Source organism: Globicephala melas, chromosome 1 (genome assembly GCF_963455315.2).
Source record: "Globicephala melas chromosome 1, mGloMel1.2, whole genome shotgun sequence".
In the NCBI taxonomy this organism is placed as follows: domain Eukaryota; kingdom Metazoa; phylum Chordata; class Mammalia; order Artiodactyla; family Delphinidae; genus Globicephala; species Globicephala melas.
Genome location: NC_083314.1, coordinates 94,432,510 through 94,446,303, shown reverse-complemented (window position 1 = coordinate 94,446,303; position 13,794 = coordinate 94,432,510).

Sequence of the window (13,794 nt, the reverse complement as noted above, 5' to 3'; positions counted from 1 at the left end):
TACCCTGTAGTCAGTATCTTAATTTAGTATCAAATGAGGAAACTGAGGTTCAGACAAACTCAACATTTGCAAAGTTCTTGTTTTGTTAGGAATGGGAAGGAAGCATCAATAACACTGGCACTATTTTCTTAAAAGTGATGAAGTATTAGAAAACAGAAAGAAATTCTACACCCTCCACATGCTTCAACTAACTAGTGTCCTAGCTCCCACTGTACTTGTTCTTAACTACTTGAAAAAATTAGTTAACATTCTCATTTGCATCAGTTAACATTCTGAGAACTCTAACAAATGCTGTTCATAAGCTGTATTTATACTACAATGCTTTTCCTTTTTTCACATTTTTAATTATGAAAGTAAAATATGCTCATTATCAGCAATTAAAAACAGAGACAAATATTAAGGGAAGAAAAAATTAATCCATAACCCTAAAATCCAGAGACAACCTGGATGATATATTTCCTTCTAGCCTGTTTTCTTTTTTGCTTGTGTTTGGATGTACATTTTTATTAGGGAATATACTATATAAACAGATATGTTATGCTGCATTATTATTTTTTTAATTTGGGGGGAATAATTTTATATTTACAGAATGCTTCCAAAGATTTTATATTTACAGAGAGTTCTTATAAACCCTTCATCCAACTTCCCTTAGTTAACATCTTATATAACTATGGTATATTTTTTAAAACTAAGAAATTATAACTTAATTTTTAACTAGACTACTTATTTTCTTCACATTTCACCAGTTTTTCCACCAGCATCCTTTTCTGTTCCGTCATGCAATCCAGTGTGTCACAATTAGATGTCATGTCTCCTTGGTCTCCTCTGATTTGTGAAAGTTTCTCAGTCTTTCCTTGTTATTCATGGTCCTGACACTTTGAAGACTACTGGTTCCATATTCCATAGATCATCACTCAATTTGGATTTTTAGTGTTTTCTCATAATTAGTGCCCTTCTCATCACATCCTATCAGGGAGTACATGATATCAATGTAATTTATCACTGGTGAAGTTAACTTTGATCCCTTGGTTAAGATGTGTCTGTCAGGTTTCTTCACTGTAAAGTTACTATTTTTCCCTTTCCATACTCTGCTCTTTGGAATTAGTTATAAGTAGTTATAATATATAAGCTACATATATATAGTTATATATATAAATATATATATTATATATATATTTGGAATTTTTTTCTAAGAATGAATTGTCTCTTCACCATTTATTTCCATCAGGATGAATTCATGAATATTTATTTTATACATTGAGTTAGATTAGTTATTTTTGTTGTTGCTCAAATTGGCTGCCATTTGGCTGTTGAAAGCTCTTTCATGTTGGCTCTTGTGTCCTTTTGAAATGCCCAATCCTACTTCTTTTTGTTTTTGAGCATTTCATTAATTTCTGGCACTACAAGTTGCTCCAGGCTTATTTTGTATATATCTTACCCTAACCCTAGAATCAGCCATTTCTCCAAGAAGCCCTAATTCCTTTTATTCAAGAATGGTGTTAAATACTAAGATCTGGGTTCTAGGTGTTATCATTTAAATGGAAACACAATATTATTTACCAAATACATTATAGTACAACTGAACAACCTGTGATTTGGTCTGATCTACAATTGATGCTTCTCTATTTTTTTCTCACTAAAAGTACAATCTACATAGTATAGTGTACTGGTTAAGAGCCCAGGCTCTGAAACCAAGGAACCTGGGTTACAAACTAGTTCTCTCACCTACTTGCTGTGTGACCTTGGGCAAGTTGCTTAACCTTTCTGTGTCTCAGTTCTATCTTGGAACTAGCAATAATACCTATCTCACAGGGTACCTGTGAGGTTTAAATAAATTAATATTTGCAAAGCACTTAGAGTGGTGCCTGGTATCCATTAATTACCATGTATATGTTAGATGTTATCATCACTATTCTGATAACTTTAACAACAAGTGCAATACTGAAGAGTCAACATCTAATCATAGCCAACACATATTGAGTCTATCTTATGAGAAAGACACTCATTAATCCTATTCGTGAAGTATATCCTATTTTTAAATGAAATTTTTTTATTATTAATTATTAATTTAAATTTGCTTTAATGGGCATATTTTAATTCATATTTTATTCTTTAAGTGTTTACATTCAATTTCTCATCAAAACTTTACATGAGAAGAGCGTCTCCAAGATGGCCTCCATGGATGCCCTTCCTCACTGTGTATGCATGCTACCTTTCACATAAAGAAGCAGAATCTAGCTCTCCTTCCCTTAAATTTAGAATTTTCCTAGTTAAACAAGTTACTAAAATGCAGCAAGAGTAACATTCTTGAACTTTTGAAACTAAATCTTATCAGAAGCTTTGGTGCTTCCATCTGGGAATCTTGAAGTCCTTATTTTGAGGATGACCATCTCAGAATCAAGCTGCCATGAGGCTAAAACCTAAGTTGTATGGAGAGGCCAAATGTAGGCACTCAGGTTGACAACTCCAGTGGAGTTTTCAGTTAACAGCCAACTATCTTGGATACTTAGTTTAGTCAAACTTCAAATGACTAGACCCAGCTGATAACTGATGCCACCATATGAGAGATCCAAAGCCAAATTGTATACTGTTCAGTCAACCTACAGATCTGGGAGCAATAATAAATTATTGCTTTAAGCCAAAAAGTCTTTGGGCTCTTTGCTATGTAGAAATAAGTAACCAAAACAGATAACTTCTTCAATTTTTTATACTCAACAATTAATGAGAAACTTTGTTCACAGAAGTAAAGTTAGTAAATATCATAAGACTATTAATAGCTTTCTGACTGATGAATGGAATTCTCACCATTACCAGAATTTAGATGATTTCCTTTCTTTAACTAGTATGTCATGAAACCCGACAACTCTTTTTTTTCTTTCATTCACCAATGTAATTTTGAAAAATCTTATAATAATATATTTGGATTTCAAATCCAATACTTTTTTATATCAAATATTTCAAAATAATGATACAGCTTTTCTTTATATACAGTCAAATGTTGCTCTAATGTATGTTAATGATTCTTCATTGAGATTAGCATTACAATATAAACTAAATATCATTAGCAAAATGTTTTTTATTCCATGTTTTCAAGATTTCATTTTCACTTGATCTATAAACTCTATGCATGTTAATGTTTTCATGGAGTCCTTACTGTTTTCATTAAGTTCCTTTAGAAGCTCAGTGATGTAAAGTTTAACAGGCCAATAACTATGCTTCAAAATAGCCAATGTGAGAATCATCCAGAAAAAAATGTTTTTGATTCTTACAGCTTAAAAATTTTTGACAAAATCTTCCCTTGGATGAGCAAAACAATTCAGTGTGAAACAGCAGGAAGTGGTGTCCGCTCCCATTTCTTCACATAAAGCTGAAAACAGTGTGGAGAAGCTTAAATTTTATTAGATTCACCACTTTGATAACATCATTAAATGTGGAATTCTGATCTACAGCCAATGTCTACATCTGAAAGCCTCACTGTGAAGAAAATAATGTATTTCTTGAACCTTAAGGTTTATAATATGAGCTGTATGCAAAAGTCTTTACAACTTTCTGTCATGTTCCCTCACTCTCAGGACACACAAATTTATGTAGGGTTTTCATATTATCTGTATCGAAGTATTCACTAATCAATTTAAACAATTCATCTCCTGTAAGCTTCTTCAGTATTTTATAGAACAAATAAAGTTCTTCAAAGCATTTCTCTTTAGAGATGCTCATTAGCATCATTACTGAAGTACTATTCAATCTGTAATGAAACTTCTTTAATCTAATAATATTCTGGATTAGTGTGACCTCTATGTAATTCAGCATGTCATCAGTGTGTCTACTAATTGCATTAATCAAAGAGTGGTACATTTTCTATTTTCTTTGCATCATTGACCCCCTGTATTATATTAGCAGTTTCAAGACAGGCTGTAAAAACAAAAAGTCTACAGTTGAGTGAGGCATTCTATATTTGGACATTACAGAATTTTATTATTTTTTTTAAGAGTTAGATGTAAAATGGATTTATTTATTTATTTATTTATTAACATCTTTATTGGAGTATAATTACTTTACAATGGTGTGTTAGTTTCTGCTTTATAACAAAGTGAATCAGTTATACATATACATATGTCCCCATATCTCTTCCCTCTTGCATCTCCGTCCCTCCCACTCTCCCTATCCCACCCCTCTAGGTAGTCACAAAGCACCAAGCTGATCCCCCTGTGCTATGCGGCTGCTTCCCACTACCTATCTATTTTACGGTTGGTAGTGTATATATGGACATTACAGAATTTTATAATTAGTTCTTTGAGTGTAACCTAATATAGTATAAATAATTTCATAGAACAAATTTGTCTCTTTGTCATTCCTTCAATAATTATTTATCTAGACCCTACTATGTGCCAGGCACAGATCTTTGTCAGTGACCAGAATGTGCAAAGATCCTTGCCCTTGAGATGATTACATTTCAACAAGACAAGACAGAAAGTAAACTATATAAATAATAAAACTTATATTACCTAATATATTAAAAGATAATATATTAATTTGCTAGGGCTGTCATAGCAAGATACTACAAACTAGGTGGCTTAAAGAACAAAAATTTTATCACTTCTCAGTTCTGAAGTCTAGAAGACTAAGATCAAGGTGTAGGCCAGCCTAGAAGAGCTGTGAGGAAGAATCTATTTCATGCCTCTCCTCTAGCTTCTGGTGGTTTGCAGGCAATCTTTGGCATTCCTTGGCTTGAAGACACATCATCTTGATCTTTGCCTTCATCTTCACATGGCATTATCTCTGTGTGTGTGTCTGTGTCCTAACTCCCCCTAATTATAAAGACACCAGTCATATTTGATGAGGGGCCCACCCTATTCCAATTTGACCTCATCTGAACTAATATATCTGCAATGACCCTATTTTTAAATAATGTCACATTCTGAAGCAATAAGAGTTAGAACTTCAACATATGACTCTTTTTGTAAGAACACAATTCAGTTCATAAGAGATGATATGTGCTATAATATAAAGAAAGTAGATCAGGTGAAGGGATGGGAGTCATAGAAAAGGCCCTTGGGTCAGAGTCTGCCCTCAAGCTAGAGGAATAGAGGGAAGTCAGTGTGGTTGGAGTGGAGCACATGAGAGAGCAGTAAAGAATGAAGATCCAACTCATGTAAAGCTTTGCAATCTATTGTAAATTTTGGCTTCTACCGAGTTAAATGGAAAGTCAAGGGAGATTTTGAATAGAGTGACATGACTGATTTCTGTTTAACAAGGGTCCCTCTGGCTGCTGTGTAGAGAATAGACTTACAGTGGGTAAGGACAAAAGGAGAAACACCTATTAGGAGGCTCTTTCAGTAATCCAAACACAAGGTGCTGGGGTCTAAGGACAGGGTGATAGCGGTGAAAACATGAGAAGTGATAAAAGTCTGCATTTATTTTTGAATTAGAGTTGACACGACTTCCTCACACACTGGAATGTCATATGGGGAAAAAAGACAGCTCAAGGATGACATTGAAGTTCTGGATTGTGCAACTAGAAAGAAAGGGTTGCTATCAACTTAGTGAAGGAGGATAGTTGGTGAACTGGGTTTGTGGAGTACTCTTTGCTGTAGGCAGCCTCTAAAACAGCTCCTAGTGATACCTACCTCTTAGTATTCATGTTCTTGTGTATGACTCTCCTCTCAGCATGGGTTGTATTTAGGGACTTGTTTTATTTGATATATGACAGCAAACGTAATAGAAAGTCAATTCCTACATTAAGTTAAAGAAAGGCCATGGCTTCAGTCTTGGATGCTCTCTCTCTCCTACTCTCTGGATCTTTCACCCATCTTAGGGATGCCAGCTGCCATGATGAGCCGCTGTACTGTGGAGTGTTCATGTGATTGGGAACCAAGGGAGGCCGCTGTGCTGTGGAGTGTTCATGTGATTGGGAACCAAGGGAGGCTTCTGGCGAAGAGCCAGTAAGTTGTTGTTAGTCCAACAGCTCACAAGGAACCGAATCCTTCCAACAACCACAGGAGTGGATTTGGAAGTGACTCTTCTCCCTGTCAAGCCTGCAGATGAGAACATAACCCTGTCCACAAAGATGATGTCAATCAAGCTCATGACTGTCCTTGAGCCAGAGGACCCAGCTAAGCCACGTCTAGATTTCTGACCCATAGAAATTATAAGATAAGGAATGTTTGTTGTTTTAAGCCAGGAAATTATGGCATAATTTGTTATGCAGCTATGGATAAGCAAAACACTCTTAAAAAGCTCAAAGCTTTTTCTGAGCAAAAACATTCATAATATTTTGGGGTAAGATACCAAAGAATTTTCTTATAACCATTGATTCATTTGCTAATATTCCATGCAAAAAAAAATATTTAAAGTGAGAGAGGAGAGAATTATAGGAACTGTCCAATGCACATTTGAAGAAATTCTCATTATATTGCTTAATGAGGGCTTAATATTTTTGCAATATTGGGTTTACCTTGGGAGTATGATAGCTTTCCAACTTTAATCAGAAGTTTGTCCATTAAGATGGGAAAACATATGTATGTAAAAATCATCTAAATAGAAATCCCTTAAAGGGACCAGAGACTATGAAACTTCCAAAAAATTCATTTTCAAAAATAGTTTATATCATCTCCATTCTTTTCTTTTTCTTTTTTTCTTTTTTTTTTTTTTTTGTGGTACACGGGCCTCTCACTGTTGGGGCCCCTCCCGTTGTGGAGCATGGGCTCCAGACGCGCAGGCTCAGTGGCCATGGCTCATGGGCCCAGCCGCTCCGCGGCATGTGGGATCTTCCCGGACCGGGGCACGAACCCATGTTCCCTGCATCGGCAGGCGGACTCTCAACCACTGAGCCGCCAGGGAAGCCCTATCATCTCCATTCTTAATAAAATTTAAAGACATATTTTCTAAAACTATGAAGAATTAAACATATTATGCAAAGTAAGAAGTAATAAAATGTTAATTTTCATTACTTAACAATTAAACTTTTGAAAATTTTACAGTAAAAATATTCTTGACAGTCATATGTAGTCATATGCTATATATTGATTTCTGAAACTGTAGTGTTCTATAGTCCCTTTTTAAAAACAATTTAATTGAAAAAGGACCTGAGGGAGTTCCCAAGATGGCAGAGTAGAAAGACTCTGAGCTCACCTTCTCTCACAGGCACAACAAAATTACAACTATTTACAGAACAACTATCCATGAAAGAGATGGGAAGCTACCAGAAAAGATCTTCTGCAACTAAAAATGTAAAGGAGGAACCACAATGAGACAGGTAGGAGAGGTGGAGTTGTGGTATAGTCAAGACCCATACCCCAGGGTTGGACGATCCACAAACAGGAGAATAATTACAATTGCAGAGGTTCTCCCCAAGGAGCAAGGTGCCTGAGCCCCACATTGGGCTCTGCAGCCCAGGGATCCTGTACTGGGAAGATGAGCCCCCAAAACATTTGGCTTTAAAGGCCAGTGGCACTTATTTTAGGAGACCCAGAGGGCTATGGGAAATAGAGACTCCACTTTTAAAGGGAGCACACAAAATCTCACATGCTCTGGATCCAGGGAAGAAGCAGTAATTTGAAAGGAGCCAGGTTCAGACCTACCTGCTGATCTTGGAGAGTCTCCCAGAGAGGCAGAAGAGAACTGCAGCTTACCCTGAGGATATAGACTCTGGCAGCAGCATTTTGGGTGCTCCTTCTACCATGTGGACACTGGTGCTGGCAAGTACCATTTTGGAATCCTCCCTCTAGCTTATTAGCACTTGGACCCAGCCCTGCCCACACTCACCAACCTGAAGAGCCCACTGCTTTCCTACTCCTGCATCCCCTCCAAGCCTTCCCCAAATGTACATCACTGCCTCAGGTGATCTTTTCAAGCTCTGCCTCACAAACTACCAGCTCTTTAACCCTTTGATTGGATCCTATTGTGCCCATGATCCATGGTCTCTAGGAATCTGTGGTTGTTCTGGATGCTGTAATGAAATACGATACCCAGAGGGGCTTAAACAACACACAATTATTTCTCAAATTCTGGAGGCTGGGAGTTCAACATCAGGGTGCTATGCATGGTCAGGTTCTTGACAAGGTCTGTCTTTCTGGTTATGTATTATAGCCGTCCCTTGGTGTGTACAATGCAAGCAGAGAGTGGTCTCATGTCTCCTTTTTTTAGGGCATTAATCCCATAATGATCTCCTGATTTCATTTAAATCTAATTACTTTCCAAAGGTACCCACTTCCAAATACCATCACACTGGAGATCAGGGCTTCAATTCAGGAATTTTGTGGGAACACAAGCGCTCAGTTCGTAGCAGAATCCTAGAATAACTAACATGGAAGAAGGTGGCAGAGCCCATTTAGCTTTAAGTATTGGAGATTGTATTGATTATATGACATCCATCAGGCCTTGGGAATAAGCAAGCCTGCCTCAGATAAAGAAAACAAGAAAAATAATTCAGGGCCCATTATAAACATGTATTCTATAGACTCTCCCATTACTATTCTGTTCCATCGAAATTTACACACCAGAGTGGCTGGGTTTCTCTCTGAGGAATCGGAGAAAGCTGAGATGATCAAAGCAGTTGCTGGAAACAACAGGGAAAGGAAAGTCAGGAAGAGGGGCAGTGTTGTCTGGATTTGGGAGGGAAGAGGGATTCCCAAGTGGAGAGTGGGCAGTGTAGGTCCAAACGACTTTTTGTTCACCCCAAATCCTAGTGAATACTAATTTTATGTGATATCACTATTAAACTTCCCCTGGTCTCTTAACTTGTTAATACCTCTACTCAAGTCCTCGAAGAAATAACATTTAAGTTAGAATTTGAGACTAGAATAATATACCAACCCCAAAAACTAGTGCATAAAGGAGAACTAGGGAAAGGAGAGATAAAAGCAGAAGAACATTCTAGACTGAAAGGGAAGAGTATATTAATAGGTCTTGAAGTGAGAAGGAGCTTGGCTTTAAGGAAAATTTAAGGAAAATTAAAAATTAAGGTAATACCATGCTAAGAGGTGATAGAGTATAAACCGGAGAATAGATCATTGGCTTTGAGATTGGAAGGATAGGACAAAATGATAGGATATTTAAGAAGTACAATGAAAGCAGATATCCAAATTCATCAGTGGTTAAAGTCAGCATATTTGACAGCAAACTTTGACCAGATTTTCCAAAGAAGGAAACAGGTAAGAAATGTTTTCATAATTAGGTACCCTCTGCTATATATTATCTGGGTTACATTGTATTAGCACAATTTAAAAGCAAAATTAACGAGATGGCTACTCAGTGCTACTTCCTAGCCTTTGGTGACAGGTTGTGTTTTTTAATTGTTCAACATGTCTTCATTCTTTGCCTAAGATAAAAATCAGCTATAAAGGCTCATAAAGCTCATGACTTCAATAGGGATGTGGACCTACCTGAAAGAAAGAAGAGGAAAAGTACAGGAGTGTGTGAGGAGTGTAAGGTGATGTTCAATGGAAAGAGAATACAAGGAGATACAGCTCCCAAAACTCCCTTGGGATATGACTCATTTTTTTTTTTTTTTTTTTTTTTTTTTGCGGTATGCGGGCCTCTCACTGTTGTGGTCTCTCCCATTGCAGAGCACAGGCTCCGGACGCGCAGCCTCAGTGGCCATGGCTCACAGGCCCAGCCCCTCCGCGGCATGTGGGATCTTCCCGGACCGGGGCACAAACCCACGTCCCCTGCATCGGCAGGCGGACTCTCAACCACTGCGCCACCAGGGGAGCCCGGGATATGACTCATTTAACACAAATCATATGTCAGTAATTAGAGTTCTCATAAACATCATTTACATCCCCACTTCTAAGTTATAATCCTCTACTGGTAGCTACAAGACTCTATCACATGATTTTGACATCAATCAATACAGGTGATATAGCAAAACAGATAACCATTATTCAATCATCATCTAGGAGGTACTGTTAAATTTTTAAAAATATAATGAGTGGATGGAAAGGTAGAAAGCAATAGTGTAGTGTAATGTGAAAAAGTCTTTTCATAAGGGGCAAGAAATATTCTAATTCATTGTTGAAATTAAAAACTATTCACACTCTATCATTGCACTAGCAAATTCATGTAATTTTGAAACTTTGTATATCTGTTGTCCCATTCCTTTGTTTAATCACAAATAACTTTGTCTAAAGAACAGTCACTCTGATAAACACTGTTATGTTGAATGTGAGTACCACTGTAATATTCATTAAATCACAGTTTGAAGAGGAAAATTTTTACCACTCTTCAACTGCTAATTTTTAACTATTGTTTTTATATTAATCAGCTGTTTTATCAAGTTAATCTGGCTAGAGCTTTGATCAAAGAAGGTATAGATATGTAATGTGTAATGAAATAAGCCAGTTTTCAAATCCAAAATTACTTTTTAGCAAAGGTATTATTTGTATGACAGTACCCATAGCTACACAATATTGTATTTTTGAGGATGTGGTCTCAGGGTCTACAGAGTATAAGAGACGGTTTATTTGCATCATACTTATCTTTACCCCAAAGGGTATTTAATGAAAAGATGTTGCATTAGTTTCCCAGATTTCAATTCAAACACATGTTTACTGAGTGCCTGCAAGGAATAAGTCTTTCTGCAATGTACAGGATCCTGCAAAGGTGAGTGAAACTCTTTCTGTCCTAACATCTCACTTTCCAGAAGGGGAGCTAAGATATGTGTTTGAAGAACAATAATATAAATAGAATGTGACAATTGCTAAAAAGAGATATATGAACAATTGTTAAGGGAACATAAAAGGACCAGAGATTAATGGCTGCTAAACCCAGAAGAAGGTGATAAAGAACCTAATTGAGGAAGGAAAGTGCTCCAAAGTCTTCTTGAAAATGATGCATTTAAATCGCAGGGGTGCATTTTCTAAGTCATACATCATTCTTCTTTAAGTATAGTTCCTTTGTGTCTGTGTCTAATATTTATCTCACAGCTTTGAGATTTAAGGAGTTTTATGTAATCTAAATCTTTATGCAATTATAAAATAGTAAAATAGTAAAAAAAAGCCCCGTGCTAAGCATCATGAAGATTGCAAAAGCACTGCCAATGCTGCCTTGGAAAACCTTGAACATGGGTAAGTAGAGACAAAATATCCCAAAACACATAAGACAGATAATACAAGGCGACAGATAATTGATATTTGTGTTGACTTTCTGTACTCCCCATAAACTGGCCAACAACGGGACCCCAGCTACAGACTTCTGCATCATAGAGCCCAGTATGCCAGACAAGGGCCTCTGTTTGTACCCTCATTCTAGGTGAAAACTACAAATATTAATAGTGGGCCAGTTATTCACCAAGGACTCATAAAACAGTTTCAAGATTTCTTGTGACCCATCTTAAGAATCAGGAGTCCCAACAATGCTCTATTGTACTGAATGCTTTGAAGGAGGCTAGAAAAACAAAAATGAAAAACCAGATTGACTCTTCGGTTCATTTGATGTCCTCTGATAACATCACAGGCTACTGCTTACCTAACAACTGTTAAATAATGCATTTTTCTTATATAACAAATCATTGAAGGTGAGAGGTAACCTTCTTCCACACTGTAAGTATTTGAAAATCCACAAACCTGTGTTGGACACATAATGTGTCAGTTTATTTTCTATTCTTGATCTTATCCTGAAAGGCCAATCAAGCCCCTCACTGATTTTTTTTAACATGAAAAGCATGTTTCACGAGATGATCATCTGCTCCCCAAAGCTACCTGTGTTGCCCCAAGGCTCCAGGAGTGTTGGGTGGAACAAGGAGGGGGAAGTTAGGAGCGGAGATGACTGGAGTGAATATACACAAGTCATAAGCCCTAAGAGTTTCTTGGGTCTTCTTCCCTTTCAGCAGCTGAGATTACTCGCAGTCCATGCAAACAAAATAGAGCGCCCCAATCCAAATCTACCCTGAGGAGATCTGCAGGATTTGCTTTAAAACTTTCCTCCCTGAACCTAGCTGCTTCCTGAAAATTTAATGCTCCAGGGAGCTGCATCGACTCTCAGGCAGCTAAGGTCCCTTTCAGGGTATTAAAATAAGCAATTATAAAGTGATGGCCAAAGGGTCAGAAAGAGGTAATGTAGCTTCCCAAAGTGCCCAACTCTTCCAGGAGAATGTCTTTGGAATGTTGGGCCCAATGAGCAGCAATAGATTCATAAAGCAAAGTGAAAATAAAAGAATGTAAAGAGAAAGAAAGACAAAGAAGGTACCAAAAGATACACTTGAGTAGCATAATGTTTAACTTAATAAATAATGCACATCATAAAATATGTATTTATTTAGTAAACACCTAGTATAGCACAACATCAGTCACAAAAATCACCCTGGTTTAGCAACTGAATAATAAATACAGCACCTTAAAATATCTGACTGCCAGGTTGGATAAAAGGGTGAAGCCAACACATACTGACCTCAAACTCCACAGCCTTCTCCTGCCTCTGCGGAAGAAGACAGAGTGGATGCTGAGTGATTAAGCCATGGAGGTAGCTGCAGCGTATCGTGGTGCTGAATAATGGATATCCCTGGGAGCCCTTGGTAGAGGCTACAAGCCACCATGGGAGGAGGGAAGAATGATGAAGAACTTTAAGGGTCTTGCTGTGACCAGGAAAAAAACAGAAGAGAAGAGATTGTCAATAAATCTTTCAATACCCAAGAAAACTGGCTACCAGATATAAGATTTTATCCATTTTAGCAGAAAAACATTTATTATCTTGCTGTATAGTCACTCATGTGAAATGAAAATATTAATGCTATTAGATCCAGTCTGAGAAAGATGAACCAATATTACCCATTCGAAACCATTGGTTGTTTAACCCTGGCTTGCAGATTAGCACGTAATAATTGACAGAACAGGTTTTCCCAGGAATGTTCAGGATGCTTTCCAAACAGTTCAACTGAGACACTTTATTGATCATAAAGCGTTCCTAATGCAAATGAAGGAATGCCAAGGCGGCACTGGTGTCGACAACAGGCTGCAGTTTACAGCGGTAAACTCCCCATCTCCTATCAAGCCTTCAGCACGCTGTTCACTGCACAGCCGTTATCTTCACATGCTGACACATGTAATCTAAGATTCTCACTTTGCCACAGTCAGAGCAACTGCTTGACAATATGATTACAGTTTCCTGTCAGCTCAGGCACGGAATATTTCTGTGAGCTCTCAGAATTGCAAAATATTTTGATTTTGAAATGATAGTAATCCATGAAGAAAAAGTCTTCAAAATATTGATTTCTGATAACAAATCAAGATCTGCATAAAGGACATTGCTTTAAGTGTCTATGAATAAGGATTCTTTGGAGTGCAGAGGGAGACAAGGGGAGGCTGTGATAATATGATGAAAAAGAGAAGGACTTGGGTTGTGGAAACTACCGAAGGAAGCAGAGCTTGTGACAAAAAGCCGCCATCAGTGGTCATTGGCCTGATGGATTTAATTGAATCACCACTCTACTGGTCCAGCGTACAGTGCATGTTTGTCAGTGTCATTTCAAAAGAACACTCTTCCTCCTTCAACCCAATAAAGGTTGTTGGGCAAGTACATTGGTAGAAATTTTGTAGAAAATGGAAATGAAGAAAGAAACTTTACCACTTAGAAGGCAAAATATCTCTTAGTTTAATAAATAATAATGTGTATGTATTTAAATGAATTAATCTCAAACATTGAAGGTCATATCTCTCTGTAAGAATTTTCGTTGCTTACTGTAAAATGGAGAGACTTTTCAATAACTGGGTTAAGACTGGCTCCTCGTGACCCCTGGTAGAGATATGAAATAGGATTTATCTGAATTATTGACCTTTCCCCCAGAAATGAGAATGTGCT